Source organism: Dioscorea cayenensis, chromosome 1, assembly GCF_009730915.1.
Source record: "Dioscorea cayenensis subsp. rotundata cultivar TDr96_F1 chromosome 1, TDr96_F1_v2_PseudoChromosome.rev07_lg8_w22 25.fasta, whole genome shotgun sequence".
Lineage (NCBI taxonomy): Eukaryota > Viridiplantae > Streptophyta > Magnoliopsida > Dioscoreales > Dioscoreaceae > Dioscorea > Dioscorea cayenensis.
Window position 1 is genome coordinate 16356981 of NC_052471.1, and position 16076 is coordinate 16373056.

Below are 16076 nucleotides of genomic sequence, written 5' to 3' on the forward strand. Positions count from 1 at the left end.
AGTCTGAACATGTTTACACACTCAGAGCCTGCCCTATTATGCAAAATATGCTAGATAAAAACACAAAATAGAACTCAAACGACCAAACTTCGCCAATTCTCAACAAAACACACAATGAATTCTTTTAAAAACCCACAATAAAATCGCAGCACAAACACTCAAAAATTGAAACACCAACACTTAACAGTTTATTCATGCAAACAACTAAACTAAAATGTACGAAAACAGTAAACACTTGGGTTGTCTCCCAAGAAGCGCTTGTTTAACGTCACTAAGCTTGACGTATCTTTCTTACCTCACGGGGGTTCATGAATGAAGGGTGCCCTCTTACCCATAACTTGAAAGCATGATGAGCAAAGTCTCTTGAGGGTAGAGGGTGTACTATCGGGCTTCGGACCACCTAACAATGGTTCGTCCAACTTTCTTGGCTCATGTACATCTCCAACAGTCTTGGGGTGTTTTCGATAGCGTCTTCGAGCCCTCTTCATTTTCCGGAGCACCTTCTTCAAGATCCCCGGGGTAGATGTTTCCTCTCAAGTCGAACCAAGCATCAGTACTTCTTCATTGCTCTCCTCTTAGTCGAACAAACCTTCATATGGATCCGGGTTGAACATTTCCTGTATATATTCATCAACAATCTCATCAGTAGTGTTTAGAAAATATAAAGTGTCATCAAAATCAAGAGAATGCCACATGGCTTCAGCGAGGCGATATGTGAGCTTATCGTCTCCGACTCTCAATGTGAGCTCTCCGCCGTCCATGTCAATTAATGCTTTGGAAGTCTACAAGAACGGTCTCCCAAGTATCAAAGGTACATCTACATCCTCATCAATATCTAGCACTACAAACTCAACCGGAAAAATATACTTGTCCACCTTGACAAGCACGTCTTCAATGATGCCTCTCGGATGTCGCACCGTTCGGTCCGCCAATTGTAAAGTCATTCGAGTAGGCCTAGGCTCTCCTAAGCCTAGCTTTTGGAAGAAAGTATATGGCATGACGTTGATGCTTTCCCCTGAATCCGCCAATGGCATTTCCTCACCTAAGTTGCCGATGTTACACGGAATAATGAAGCTTCCCGGGTCTTTCTTCTTGTTCGGCATGTTCTTTTGCAACACCGCCGAGCATGAAGCATCAAGCACCACTGAAGCACTCTCCTCTAATTTCCTCTTGTTGGTCAATAGGTCTTTCAGGAACTTCGCATACTTAGGCATTTGGGCCAATGCTTCAACAAAAGGGATGTTGATGTGGAGTTGCTTGAACAAATTCAGGAACTTCTTATACTGTTCATCCCCTTGGTCATTCTTCAATCTAGAGGGATAAGGGATTCTTGGCTTGAAAGGTGGGGGTGCCACCTTTTTCTCTTTGTTTGCTCCCTCCTCAACCTCTACAACCTCGGGTATGTGTTCTTTCAGCTTCTCACTTGGAAGCCTCCCTTCAACCTCACGACCACTTCTCAAAGTGATCGCCTTCACATGTTCTCTAGGTTGGTTTCCGTGTTACTTGGTAAACTCCCATGTGGCCTTTCGGATAGAGACTTCGCAATTTGCCCCACTTGATTTTCAAGGTTGTGCAAGGAGGCGGTGTGATTGCGAAGTGTAGCCTCGACTGATTCAAACCTTGTATTCGCCGATTGAACAAATCTAGCCAAGTGCTTCTCCAAGTCTGTCATTCGTGTTTCCAAGCCTGAAATTCTGTTTTCCACTTGAGGGGCTTGTTGTTGTTGGAAACCCGGTGGCCCCATGGTCTTCTGTGGTCCTTGATTACTCCATGAAAAGTTGGGATGATTCTTCCAACCTGAATTATAGGTGTTGCTATATGGATTCCCTTGAGGTCTCATGCCATTACCTACAAAGTCAACATTCTCAACTGAAGAAACATCACCAATGATGATTGGGCAATCGGAAGGAGCATGTCCTCCACCACAACCGGTACAATTTGTCAAGGCTGCAACTCTATTTGAAGCTATAAGATCTAGCTTCTTACTCAAACTCTCCACTTGGGCCGCCAATGAAGTTAAGGCATCAATTTCATGGAGAACGGCCACCTTTTTCTTCTCCCTAGCGTTCCACTGGTAGCTATTTAACCCCATTTCTTCAATCAATTGACGAGCCTCATCGGGGGTCTTGCTACCTAAGGTACCTCCTGCCGCCGCATCCAAGAGTTGCCTTGTACTCGGGTTCAAACCATTGTAGAAGGTTTGAATAATCATCCACTCTGGAAATCCATGTTGCGGACACTTGCGCAGGAGTTCCTTGAACCTCTCCCACATCTCAAATAGAGACTCCAATTCCAATTGAACAAAGGATGAGATCTCATTCCTAAGCTTTGCTGATTTTCCGGTAGGGAAATAACGGGCTAGAAAAGCTTCTACCATCTCCTCCCATGTAGTGATTGATGCTCTAGGTAATGAGTGTAGCCACTGCTTTGCTCTCCCCTTTAAGGAAAATGGGAAGGCTCTCAATTTGATGGCATCATCCGTCACACCATTTATCTTCAGCATGTCGCATACCTCGAGGAAGCTCTCTATGTGACTGTTTGGATCCTCGTCGGCCAAACCATTGAATTGTGCGGATTGCTGCAGCATATGGATGAATGCCGGCTTTAGCTCGAAGTTTTGAGCTGTAATTGGGGGATGCATAATACTCGATTGTGTCCCCAACACTGAAGGTTTGGCATAATCGGATAGTGTCCGTTGTTGCTCATTCTGTTCTGTCATATTTTCAGATCCTTCTACTTCCAAATCAGTTGGATTAGGCTGTTCTTGCACAAGTTCTTTCCCTTTCCTTCGAAGTGTACGTTCAAGCTCAGGGTCTCCTTCAATCAATATTGATGGATTCCCTCGGGTCATAACCTGGAGCTGCACCAAAAAGAAAGAAAAAGAAAATGAGAATGATGATAGAATAAGAAGATATGAAAAGAATGTGTGGTGAAATAGCTAAGAAAACAAAGTGCAAAGTATTTCAAAACGCCTACTCCCCGGTAACGGCGCCAAAAACTTGACAAGATCCCCTTGCGTATATCCCGCAAGTGCACGGGTTTGTCGAAGTAATAATCCCGGGTGAGCGGGGTCAAATCCACAGGGAGTAGGGAGTGAAAATACTTAATTTGGTTCTTAGCTATGTGTAAGATCAATAGTGATTAGTGTGAAATTGATTCAATTCTCAACAATAAAAGCAACAAGTGAGAGAGCAAGAATAAAGAAGAGGGTAAGGCAATCGATAAAGATGGGGTACTCGGATGATGCTTCACCTAGGATAATCGTTTCAAGTGCAAGAACTCTCTATTATACTTCCTAATCAATGCCATGGTGAGTCATGGAAATCGTTACATACATAGTCCCAAATCTAAGGTCAACTATGCCTAACTCTATTATACTTCCTAATCAATGCCATGGTGCGTGTTCTTTTGGCTTCTCACCCGGAAGCCTACCCTCAACCTCATGACCACTTCTCAAAGTGATCGCTTTCACATGCTCTCTAGGGTTGGTCTTAGTATTGCTCGGCAAGCTTCCATATGGCCTTTCCGAGAGAGACTTCGCAATCTGTCCCACCTGATTTTCAAGGTTATGCAAAGAGGCGGTGTGATTGCGAAGTGTAGCCTCAATTGATTCAAACCTTGTATTTGAAGATTGCACAAATCTAGTCAAGGCCTTCCCCAAATCATTCATTCAGGTTTCCAAACCTGAAACTCTGTTTTCCACGTTCGGGGCTTGTTGTTGGAAACCTGGTGGCCCCATGGCCTTTTGTGGACCTTGGTTACTCCACGAGAAATTAGGATGATTCTTCCAACCTGGATTGTAGGTATTGCTATATGGGTTTCCTTGAGTCCTCATGCCATTACCTACAAAATCAACATCCTCAACCGAAGATGCATCACCAATAGAGATCGGGCAATCGGAGGGAGCATGTCCTCCACCACACTCGGTGCAAGTACTCACGGCCGCCACTCTGTTTAAAGTTAGAAGATCTAACTTCTTACTCAAATTTTCCACTTGCGCCGCCAATGAAGTTACTGCATCTATCTCATGAAGACCTGCCACCTTTTTTTTCTCCCTGGCATTCCATTGGTAGCTGTATAACCCCATTTCTTCAATAAGTTGACGGGCCTCATCGGGGGTCTTGCTACCTAAGGTACCTCCTACTGCCGCATCCAAGAGTTGTCTTATACTCGGATTTAACCCGTTGTAAAAAGTCTGAACAATCATCCACTATGGGAATCCGTGTTGTGGGCACTTTCTCAGGAGCTCCTTGAACCTTTCCCATATCTCAAATAGAGACTCCAATTTCGACTGTACAAAGGATGAGATCTTATTCCTAAGCTTTGCAGATTTTCCAGGAGGGAAATAACGGGCTAGAAAAGCTTCTACCATCTCCTCCCACATAGTAATCGAGGCTCTATGTAATCAGTATAGCCACTGCTTTGCTCTCCCTTTTAGGGAAAATGGGAAGGCTCTCAACTTGATGGCATCATCCGTCACCCCGTTTATCTTGAGCATATCACACATCTCGAGAAAGTTCTCTATGTGACTGTTTGGATCCTGATCCTCATAGGCCAAACCATTGAACTGTGCGGATTGCTGCAGCATGTGGATGAATGCCGGCTTTAGCTTGAAATTCTGAGCTGTAATTGGGGGTCGCACAATACTCGATTGTGTGCCCAAAATTGAGGGTCTAGTATAATCAGAGAGTGTCCTCTGCTGCTCATTCTGTTCTGCCATATTATCTTATCCTTTAACTTCCAAATCAGCTAGATTAGATTATTCTTCCACAGGTCCTTTCCCTTTTCTTCTAAGTGTTCTTTCAAGCTCGGGATCTCCTTCAATCAATATTAAGGGGTTCCCTCGGGTCATCAACCTGAAGCTGCACAAAGGAAAGAAAACAAATCAGAATGATGATAGAAAAGAAAATGTGAAATAGAATGGATAAAGGAATAGCTAAGGAAACAAAAGTGCAAAGTTTCTCTAAACGCCTAATCCCTGGTAACGGTGCCAAAAACTTGACACTACTCCTAGCAAGTGCACGGAGTTGTCGAAGTAATAAGTCCCAGGTGAGTGGGGTATCGTATCCACAGGGAAATGGGAATAAAAATACTTAATTTGCTTCTTAACTATATGAAAGATGAATAGTGATATGTGTGACAAGATTCAATTCTCAAAAGTAAAACAACCCAAAAGAGAACAAAAGTAAAGGAGAAGGTAAGGCAATCGATAAAGATGGGGTACCTGGGTATTGATCTGCCTAGGAAAATCGTTTCAAGTGCAAGAACCTAACTAATGCAATGATGAGTCAGGGATATCCTTTAATGCATGGCCCCGAATCTAGGGTTAACCAAGCCTAATCCTTTACATGTCCCGGAGAAGCGGTTGAACAACCTCTCAACCTCGCACTCGTAAGAAGGATTGCATTAAGCTCTCGGAATTCCAAGTGATAAATCTCTTCCTAATTGTAGACCTAACCCTTTGGTCCAGAAGAAAGATCCCTAACCACAATTAAGCCCTACATGCTGAAATCACCTCAACGCTTCACTCCGTTGCACTTGCAACTAAGCCCTAGCTGAGGGTCATCCCTTAGCTCATTCGCTCTGTTATGGCTGCAAAGAACTCGAGGAATGGAGGTAGAATCTATCACACCAGAGGGGAAAAGGGACGCTCCTGTACCTCTAAACTCACCCTCTCAACCCTCTCCAATCAAGTTTTTTCTAACTCTCGTGGTGTGTCACTCACTCACAAGGGTTACCACATGAACTCTCCATGGAGCACAATATAAATGATAATGAAATTAAATGTAAAAGAAAACAATCCATAGGAAAACCCCCCTCGATAGTCGTGGCGATGGTCTTGTGGAGAGCCCTCTACTCGTTGCAAGATCCCCTTGTCCGGTATAAGATACGCCTCTCCGAATCAATCCAACGGAGGCTCCCTTACCAACCTTTTTCCAAAGAAATGACGATGTCGGAGCCGTAGAACCTCTCCAAATCCCTAGCCAATACCTCTCAAACACCTAGCCGCAGCCCTCTCTCAAGTTGGGGAAAAGATGGAGAAAAGAATTCTGAAATCCGGGCTGAAATCGGCCTTAAATAGGGTTGGAATCGGGATTCCACATGCCCCTGTGGATGTTTCACACAGGCCTGTGGAATTTCCACACGCCCATGTGGCTCCTCTGTTTTGCTCTTTCTTCGGCCGACTGTGAATAGTACCTGCTACAGTGATTTACTACAGTGATTGCTACAGTACCCTGCTATAGTAACGTCCAAAATACTCCCGAATCCATGCTTTGATCGAGGTAATGTAAACGGGCACACGTTCACGTCGTGGATCATCTTAGTTCTTCAATAAACGGTCACGTTGGTGGAGATCTCGCTAAATATGCACAAGCCGTAATACTAGGATGTAACTACCTTCGTGCCCCTCCGAATCATTGTCTTAGCTCGAATACAAGGAGGTTGGCACACATTCTAGCATTCTAAACCTGACTCATGTCTCCGCGTTTGAGCCTTCTCAAGATCTCCTCCAAATAATGTGTAAAACGAACTACAATGTCTTCTTTCACAAATAATCGGCCTCACAACCCAACCTGCATAAAAGTACATAAATACACACTTATTAGCGCTAAAACATGACAAAAGTAATGCTCATCATAAGGAAAGAACGCTTCGCATTCTTATCACACAAGCACTTATCATTTACGTCGTGGACCGCTTTGCTTCTTCAATAATGGACATGTTAGTATAGATCTTGTTCTATATGCACAAGTCAGAATGCTTGAATGTGACTGCCCTTGTGCCCATCCAAATAGTTGTACTAGCTTGAATATGAGGAGGTTGGCACACATTTCCGCATCTCGAACCCGACGTATGTCTTCGCGTTTGAACCTTAGCAAGATTTCCTCCAAATTGGTGCATTACGACACACATTGGCTTCTTTCTTTCATATTCGGCCTCACAACCTTACCTACATGAAAGTAACAGAAATACACACATATTAGCGTTAAAACCCGAGAAAAGTAATGCTCAATACAAGGAAAGAACACTTCGTATTCTTATTGCACAAGCACTTATCAGGCTGTAAAGAACTCTTAGAACGTGGAGGTAGGATAGATCACACCAGAGGGAAAAGGGGACGCTCCGCTACCTCTCGACTCACCCTCTCAACCCTCTCTAACCCATCTCTATCTAACTCTCATGGTGTGTCACTCACTCACAAGGGTTACCAACAAGAACTCTCAACCCTAGTGTCACTCTAGGGGAGTATTCATACAATCAAGCATTGAAGATTGGAACTCACAAATAAACATCAATTAATTGAAAGCATAATATAGAGATTTAATGAAACAAATACATCCTAGGGTTTACAAATACCCAAGTACCTACTAGGGTTTAGCTCTCTATGGAGCTAGATACAATCAATGAAATCAAATGTAAAAGCATACAATCCATAGAAAACCCCCTCATTAGTCGTGGCGATGGTCTTATGGAGAGTCCTCTACTTGTCGCAAGGGTCCCTTTGTCCGGCCTAGGATACACCTCGCCGGATCAAGGCCGACGAGAGCTCTCCCACTAACCTTCTTCCAAACGGCCCACGATGTCAGAGCCGTAGAACCTTCCCAAAGTCCTAGCCAATACCTCTCAAAACCCTAGCCGCAACCCTCTCTCAAGTTGGGGAAAAGATGGAGAAAAGAATACTGGAATTGGCTTTTAAAGGGCTGGAAAAGGGAATCCACACGCCCATGTGGTCGCCCCTGTAGATTTTTCACACGGGCTTGTGGAATTTCCACACGCCCATGTGGATTCTCTGTTTACCTGTTTTCTTGACCGGCTGTAAACTGTGATGCTGCAGTATTTTTGCTACAGTATTTTCTACAATACCATGCTACAGTACCATCCCGAAATACTCCTGAATCCATACTTTCATCGAGATAACACAAACGGGCACACATTTACGTCGTGGATCACCTTGCTTCTTTAATAACGGACATGTTGGTGGAGATATTGTTCTATATATACAAGTCAGAATACTTGAATGTGACTGCCCTTGTGCCCCTCCAAATAGTTGTGCTAACTCGAGTACAAGGAGGTTGGCACACATTCCTGCATCTGGAATCCGACCTATGTCTTTGCGTTTGAACCTTAGTAAGATTTCCTCCAAATTAGTGCATCACGACCCACATTGGCTTCTTTCTCTCATAATCGGCCTCACAACCTGACCTGCATGAAATTAACATAAATACACCCATATTAGCGTTAAAACCAGAGAAAAGTAATGCTCAACACAAGAAAAGAACACTTCGTATTCTTATCGCACAAGAACTTATCAATAATAGTAAAGTAAGGGTAATTTAAACTGAAGGATTTCAAGAATAGTTTAACCACAATTTCTCAGTGATTAAACCCTAATCCCATACGAATGTCAATAAGGATCTCTCCTTAATTACATTCCTATGATCGCATTAAGTGTAAGGAAATACTTGCTCTAAGTGTATCATTAAGAATCAGAGGGGTTACTGACACCCAATCTCTTGGCATATCGATACAAGAATACCCCTTCTAACTCATTAAAGATCTAGTACATGCGAGTAGGTCACATCTACACATACAACCCAATAAAGAACTAAGGATCTCTCCATTTTATAGTTCTAGACAAGAAGAACAATGAGCCAAGATATAAATCAACCCAAATACATTCCAAATGAAGGTTTAGCATCCAAAATACATGATGAACCCTCTAAGGTTCACCTACATCCGGTAGCATTGGGGGTCTAGTGTGCCATCATACAAACAAGTATAACAAACTCAACAACAAGAAGAAATAGATGCATAAATGGCACACTCTAGTATTAATGATGATGAAGAAGAAAAATACCGGCCGAATGACGTTTTCTCTAGCCAAAAGAATGCAGAATGCTCCTCCTCCTTTATTGATGAAGCTCTCCCCTTGAAGTTCAAGAAAATTAGCCTCCATTTATATCCCGTCAGGTCCATACGGGCTCCATGCGGGCGTATGGAGCCCATAAAGCTCACTGGCGTTTCGCCAAGAAAATGTGTCGGTGCTACCGTACTCAGCTACAGTACTCTTGCTACTGTGTTTCTACTACAGTACCCGAGTGTTGTGAAATTCAAGCAAACCTCACGGGCACCCATGCGGGCGCATGGAGCCCGTGAAGCTCACAGCCGAATGCCGCAGCATGAATAGTGACCCTGCTACAGTAACACTACAGTGCTTGCTACAGTGCTGGAACCCCAAAAATGCTATTTTTGGTGTCGAATTCATTCAATTTGTATTTTTGAGCTTCGTTCGGCTCTTTTAAGATCTGCAACACCGAAATGACCAAATTACACTTAAACGGGCATCAATTCATTAAAATATACACAAGTAATACAAGATTAATACGTATAAAATATGTACATTTAGGTGTTTATCATAGCCAATGGAGGTTCACCCTAGTTGCATGGATTGTAGTCTTGAGTTTAGGAGAATTTTTAACATTGAATATTTTCATGCTCTAGTTTTTGCTTGAATTTTTAGGAATTTTTGCCCGATATATACTTGTTGCACTACTCACTCTTTAAACTCTTTTGGAAACTCAAGTTTGATGTTAACGGGACTAGTTATAGTTGTTTCTTGTGTTAAGTTGAAAAAAAAAATGGAAAATGAAAAGAAAGAGCAAAATGGTTTAATTGTTTATTTGTGCTTGTTGGGTGGAAAGAGCTACCACCTATGAAGTATGAAGCTACTCTCATAAGTCAGATACTAGTTATGCCCTAATGAGAGAAAGAGCTATCTCATAGGACGAGTGAAAGCTACCACTCGGTAGAAAGAGCTACCACCTCGAAAGTATGAAAGCCACCTTAGCGGCCGCTTTGGAAAGGGCTACCTTAGAGGATGTGTGAAGCTACTACCATCTTTGAATTTGTTGTCATGTTTGTAGATAAATAAGTCCCTTGTACTTAGAACTTTGAGGAGTATACATTGGGTTGTTTTGAGTGAGTTCACACACGTACACGATTTCGGGTTTGTTGTCCTTTTTTATTCAAGTTTTAACTAGAGCATTGATTTTTCGTATTTAGTGTTGAAATTCCCCTTACTAGTAGAATGCTCTCTTTGTATACTTTGGTGAACCTAAGGCCAAGCACTTTTAATATTCTCTTCATTGATGTACAGAATGTTTTAATTTTTGCTTGAGGACAAGCAAAAGCTTAAGTGTGGGGGAGTTTGATAAGTGCTTGTGCGATATGAATGCGAAGCGTTCATTCCTTATATTGAGCATTACTTTTCTCGGGTTTTTACACTAATATGTGTGTTTTTATGTTACTTTCATGCAGGTAAGGTTGTGAGGTCGAGTATGAAGGAAAGAAGCCAATGTGGATCACAATGCACCGATTTTGTAGGAAATCTTGCTAAAGTTCAAACGCGAAGACATAGGTCGGGTGTGAGATGCTAGAGTGTGTGCCAACCTCCCCGTATTTGAGTTTGCACAACCATTTGGAGGGGCACAAGGGCAGTCACACTCAAGCATTACGACTTATGCACCTAGAACAAGATCTCCATCAACTTATCCGTCATTGAAGAAGCAAAGCGATCCACGGCATAAAAAAGTGAATTCGGGAGTATTTTCAGCAGAGTACTATTGCAAATCACTGTAGTAGTTACTGTTCACAGCCGGCCGAAAATGACAATTCCAGAGAATCCACACGGGCATGTGGAAATTACCCATGCTCGTGTGGAAATTCCACATGGGCGTGTGAAAAATCCACAGGCCCGTGTAGTCGCCCGATTCCAGCCCTATTTAAAGCCGATTCAGTCCCGATTTCAGCATTCTTTTCTCCATCTTTTCCCCAACTTGCGAGAGGGCTTCGGCTAGGGTTTTGAGGGGTATTGGCTATGTGTTTGGAGAGGTTCTATGGCTCCGACATCGTGCGTCATTTGGAAGAAGGTTATTGGGAGAGCTTTCATCAGCACCGATCCGGCGACGTGTATCCTAGGCCGGACAAAGGATCCCTTGCGATGAGTAGAGGACTCTCCATAAGACCATCGACACGACCATCGAGGGGGGTTTTTCTATGGATTCATTGCTTTTACATTCTATTTCTTTGATTGTACTTAGCTCCATGGAGAGCTAAACCCCTAGTGGGTACTTGATTATTTGTGAACCCTAGGATGTATTCATTTCATTGAATCTCTTTATTATGCTTTCAATTAATTGATGTTTATTGTGAGTTCCACCCTTGAATGCTTGATTGTATGAACATTTCCCCTAGAGTAACACTAGGGTTGAGAGTTCTTATTGGTAACCTTGTGAGTGAGTGACACACCACGAGCGTTAGACAAAGCTAGGTTGGAGAGGGTTGAGAGGTGAGTCGAGAGGTACAGGAGCGTCCCCTTTCCCTTCCGATGTGATAGATTCTACCTCTGTTCCTCGAGTTCTTTGCGGCCATAATAGAGTGAATGGTCTAAGGGATGAACCTCCGCTGGGGCTTAGTTGCGCGTGCAACGGAGTGAAGCGTTGAGGTGATCTTAGTATCTAGGGCTTAATCGTGGTTAGGGACCTTCCACCTGGACCAAAGGGTTAGGTCTATAATTAGGAAGAGATTTATCACTCGGAATCCCTAGAGCTCATTGCAACTCTATGCGAGTGCGAGGTGTTGAGATTGTTCGATTTCTCCTCCGGGACATGTGTAGAGTTAGGCATAGTTGACCTTAGATTTGGGACTATGTAATTAAGGATTTCCATGACTCATTATTGCATTGATTAGAAAGTATGATAGAGGGTTCTTGCACTTGAAATGATTATACTAGGCGGAGCATTATCCGGGTACCCCATCTTTATCGATTGCCTTATCTTCTCCTTTATTCGTGCCTTCTTACTTGTTGATTTTACTGTTGAGAATTGAATCATTTTTACACTTATCACTATTGATATTTCACATAGCTAAGAATCGAATTAAGTGTTTTTACTCCCTACTCCCTGTGGATTTGATACCCGCTCTTCCGGGATTATTACTTCAACAAACCCGTGCACTTGCGGGATATACGCAAGTGGATCTTGTCAGTGGGGGTGCCACCTCCTTCTCTTTGCTTGTTCCCTCGTCTACCTCTATAACTTCGGCGTGTTCTTTTGGCATCTCACTCGGAAGCCTACCTTCAACCTCACGACCACTTCCTAAAGTGATCGCCTTCACTTGCTCTCTAGGGTTGGTCTCCGTATTGCTCAGCAAGCATCCATGTGCCCTTTCAGAGAGAGGCTTCACAATTTGCCCCACCTGATTTTCCAGGTTATGCAAAGAAGCGGTGTGGTTGCGAAGTGTAGCCTCAACTGTTTCAAACCTTGTAGTCGCAGATTGCACAAATCTAGTCAAGGCCTTCTCCAAATCATTCATTCGGGTTTCCAAACCTGAAACTCTGTTTTCCACATGCGGGGCTTGTTGTTGTTGGAAACTCGGTGGACCCATGGCCTTTGGTGGGCCCTGATTACTCCATGAGAAATTGGGATGATTCTTCCAACTAGGATTGTAGGTATTGCTATATGGGTTTCCTTGAGGTCTTATGCCATTACCTAGAAAATCAACGTTCTCTACCGAAGATACATCACCAATAGAGATCGGGCAATCGCAGGGAGCATGTCCCCCGCCATACCCAGTGCAATTAGTCACGGCCGCCACTCTATTTGAAGTTAGAAGATCTAACTTCTGAACCAAATTTACCACTTGAGCTGCTAATGAAGTTACTGCATCTATCTCATGAAGACCGGCCACCTTTTTCTTCTCCCTAGTATTCCATTGGTAGCTGTTTAACCCCATTTCTTCATTAACTGACGGGCCTCATCGGGGGTCTTGCTACCTAAGGTACCTCCTACTGCTGCATCCAAGAGTTGCATTGTACTTGGGTTCAAACCGTTGTAAAAGGTCTGAACAATCATCCACTCCGGGAATCCTTGTTGCGGGCACTTTCTCAGGAGCTCCTTGAACCTTTCCCATGTCTCAAATACAGACTCCAATTCCAACTGAACAAAGGATGAGATCTCATTCCTAAGCATCACAGATTTTCTGGGAGGGAAATAACGGGCAAGAAAAGCTTCTACCATCTCCTCCCATGTGGTAATTGATGGTCTAGGTAATGAGTGTAGCCACTACTTCGCTCTCCCCTTTAGAGAAAATGGGAAGGCTCGCAACTTGATGGCATCATCCGTCACCCCGTTTATCTTCAGCATATCACACACCTTAAGAGAACTCTCTATATAGCTGTTTGGATCCTCATCGGGCAAAATATTGAATTGTGCAGATTGCTGTAACATGTGGATGAATGCCGGCTTTTGCTCGAAGTTCTGAGCTGTAATCGGGGGATGCATAATACTCGATTGTGTCCCCAACACTGAAGGTCTGGCATAATCGGATATGTTCACTGTTGCTCATTCTGTTCAGCCATGTTTTTAGATTCTTCCACTTCCAAATTAGCTAGATTAGACTGTTCTTACACAGGCTCTTTCCCTTTTCTTCTAAGTGTACATTCAAGCTCGGGATCTCCTTCAATCAATATTGAGGGGTTTCCTCGAGTCATAACCTGGAGCTGCACCCAAAAAGAAAAAAAAAGAAATCAGAACGATGATAGAATAAGAAGATATAAAATAGAATGTATGGTGAAATAGCTAACAACACAAAATGCAAAGTATCTCTAAACGCCTATTCCCCGGCAACGGCGCAAAAACTTAACAAGTTCGCTTTGCTTATATCCCGCAAGTACATGGGTTTGTCGAAGTAATAATCCCAGATGAGCGGGTATAGTATCCACAGGGAGTAGGGAATAAAAATACTTAATTCACTTCTTAGCTATGTGAAAGATGAATAGTGATATGTGTGAAAATGATTCAATTCTCAAAAGTAAAAACAACAAGTAAGAGAGAACAAGTAGATGAGAAGGCAAGGCAATCGATAAAGATGGGGTACTCGGATATTGCTCCACCTAGGACAATCATTTCAAGTGCAAGAACCCTCTATTATGCTTCCTAATCAATGCAAGTGAGTCATGGAAATCCTTAATTACATAGTCCCAAATCTAAGGTCAACTATGCCTAACTCTATACATGTCCCAGAGGAGAGATTGGATAACCTCTCAACCTCACACTCGCATAGAATTGCAATGAGCTCTAGGGATTTCAAGTGATAAATCACTTCCTAATTATAGACCTAACCCTTTGGTCCAGGTGGAAGGTCCCTAATCACAATTAAGCCCTAGATACTAAGATCACTTCTACGCTTCACTCCATTGCACCCACAACTAAGCCCCAGCGGAAGGTCATCCTTTAGACCATTCACTCTATTATGGCTGCAAAGAACTCGAGGAATGGAGGTAGAATCTAACACATCGGAGGGGAAAAGGGACGCTCCTGTACCTCTCGACTCACCCTCTCAACCCTCTCCAACCTAGCTTTGTCTAACACTCGTGGTGTGTCACTCACTCATAAGGTTAGCAACAAGAACTCTTAACCCTAGTGTCACTCTAGCGAGTATTCACATAATCAAGCATTCAAGGTTGGAACTCACAATAAACATCAATTAATTGAAAGCATAATAAAGAGATTCAAAGAAATGAATATATCCTAGGGTTCACAAATACCCAAGTACACACTAGGGGTTTAGCTCTCCATGGAGATAAGTACAATCATAGAAATATAATGTAAAAGCAATGAATCCATAGAAAACCCCCTCGATAATCATGTCGATGGTCTTGTGGAAAGTCCTCTACTCGTCGTCCAAAGATCCCCTTGTCCGGTGTAGGATACGCCTCGAAGGAAGCTCCCTACCAACCTTCTTCCAAAGAGATAACGATGTCAGAGCCGTAGAACCTCTCCAAAACCCTAGCCAATACCTCTCAAAACCCTAGCCGAAGCCCCATCTCAAGTTGGTGAAAAGATTGAGAAAAGAATGCTGAAATCGGGGCTTAATCGGCTTTTTATAGGGCTGGAATAGGTGATCCACACGCCCCTGTGGACGCCAATGTGGAATTTCCAAACGGGCATGTGGAATTTCCACACGGCCTTGTGGATTCTATGTTATGCAGTTTTCTCAGCCGGCTGTGAATAGTGTTGCTACAGTATTTTGCTCTTTGAATATCAACTAGAAAGTGATGATGAGAGCAAGCCGGATCTGCACCGTCAAGCTCTTGGACGTTCTCCTTGATTCTCCCCTTCTTCTCCCCTTCAAATGCTCCCCAAAATGGCCTCCTTTGGTGAAGGATCTAACAAGGTATGCTTGGAGGAGTACGGTGGTGAAGTCCTTCTTCAAAACCCTAACAAAGGGTATAAATAAAGGGAGGTATGCGGGATGTTGTGTGAGCAAAAACGAGGTCGCACAGCTCAAAATGAGAGAAAACCCGAGTCTCTGTGGGCTATGTGCGGCCGCACACAAACCCGCATAGTCTTCTAGCTATCCTATGCGGCTAGGTGTGTGGGCCGCACACTAGGCCGCATAGGCTTCTGCATATGTTGTGCAGCCTCTGTGCGACCCACACATAGGCTGCACAGTCTTCTGGTTGTGCTGTGCCACCTCTGCGTAGCCCACACACTTTTGTGCGGCCCTGCGTGCAGCCCTATACCATGATCGTATCTTCGACTGATTTGCACTCAGACTCATTTCTTCATTAATCTTCTCCGAAACCGCTCCACAATTGTTTGTCTTCTAAAATATGGTCGTTTGATGTCTTGAATTCAAATAAGCACAACAAATGCACAAATCGAAATCAAAAGATAGTATAAATTGTATGAGAATGCTCATGAGTTGTAGGAGTAAAAATGATATATTTAGGCACTTATCAGTCCTCTGTCGCTCATTCTATTCTACTATATTTTATAACCCTTCACCTTCTAGTCATCTTGATTTGACTGTTCTTGCACAAGTTCTTTACCCCTTTTTCGAAGTGTTTGTTCAAGTTTAAGATCACCTACAACCAATGTCAAAGGGTTCCCTCTGGTCATAACCTGGAGCTGCAACCAAAGAAAGAAAAACAAATCTGAATGATGGAAGAATAAGAAAATGTGAAATAGAATAAGTGATGAATACCTAAAATAGAAAAGTGCAAAGTGTTT

At 43.2% G+C, this 16076-nt stretch overlaps 3 non-coding genes across 3 annotated transcripts; all 3 read left to right on the forward strand.

Moving 5' to 3' along the window:
* The first annotated feature begins 2222 nt into the window (after nucleotides 1–2222).
* On the forward strand, nucleotides 2223–2329 carry LOC120266365. Its single transcript, XR_005538149.1, has one exon. It is a non-coding gene; the product is annotated as a small nucleolar RNA R71 (small nucleolar RNA).
* A 1888-nt stretch (nucleotides 2330–4217) lies between these two features.
* Nucleotides 4218–4324, forward strand: LOC120265893. The gene has a single exon (XR_005537791.1). It is a non-coding gene; the product is annotated as a small nucleolar RNA R71 (small nucleolar RNA).
* Nucleotides 4325–12924: 8600 nt separating this feature from the next.
* On the forward strand, nucleotides 12925–13031 carry LOC120266652. The gene has a single exon (XR_005538220.1). It is a non-coding gene; the product is annotated as a small nucleolar RNA R71 (small nucleolar RNA).
* Nucleotides 13032–16076: the final 3045 nt, after the last annotated feature.